Raw genomic sequence first — 961 nt, 5'->3', positions numbered from 1 at the left:
TTTTCTCTATTTTTTGTTGCATCCCACTGTGTCTGTATTGAAACAGTTCCTTGTTTTGCTTGTCACCGTAAACAGATCTCAGATTCTGCTGCTGTTGTTGGCAAGGCTTATGCTGTTGTTTTCAGTTTGGTAGATTTTCCTACGTTGAAAAAAAAAAAATCATGGAGCCGTCTTCACGTCGCTGACTTTTATAAGTGGGATTTTAAATGGTTAGAGTGCGTGTGGTTATTTAGTATTATGATGCAAATACGTGGACTCTGTCTTGAATAAAATCTGTGCATTTGGGGGCATACCCCTTCTTATACCATTGAATGTCCTAATTAGTTGACTTCTTTGTTTATTATACGACGGAGGTTCAGATCCTCTTCACTAGGTAGAAGTAGTTTAGAGACTGCTATAAAAAAAAATTACTTACGAGATTGCTTTTTTTTTTATGCCAATGAATTTGGAGTACCGATGGCACTTTTCGTAATTATTTTTACCGTAATTCACTCACCCTCAATCTGCAATTTTAGGATAGCGAATTTAATCAGCGTCCCACGCCTCGTTTGGTAATTAATTTGAATTTCAAAGGAAGAAATAAAGAGTGTTTTATAAATGAAAATATGTAGATAAAAACGATTAGTTATCTCACATCTTTCAATATGACTTAATATTTCTTTCCTTTCAAGTTTCGGCACGTAAAACTACGCAGAATTTTTTAAATATTTTTTTAGCTGAAAGTTCTTTATAACTAAATTGCGTAAATTTAGTATCTCTATTTTTAAAAGAGATTAATGGGTATCCTTGTCATAGGAGGGGATTTCCTCCTATGACGCCTCTAAAATCACATGATTAAGCGACATTTTGGATGATCCGCTCCGTTGAAATTGATCTACATATTCTAAAACCCTAACACACCAAGTTTGGGATGAATCCGTCGTCGTTTGACCCTCCATCGAGCCATGTGAAAAGTTCTATT

The sequence above is a fragment of the Asparagus officinalis genome, chromosome 4 (genome assembly GCF_001876935.1).
Source record: "Asparagus officinalis chromosome 4, Aspof.V1, whole genome shotgun sequence".
In the NCBI taxonomy this organism is placed as follows: Eukaryota; Viridiplantae; Streptophyta; class Magnoliopsida; order Asparagales; family Asparagaceae; genus Asparagus; species Asparagus officinalis.
This window is presented reverse-complemented; position numbering follows the sequence as displayed.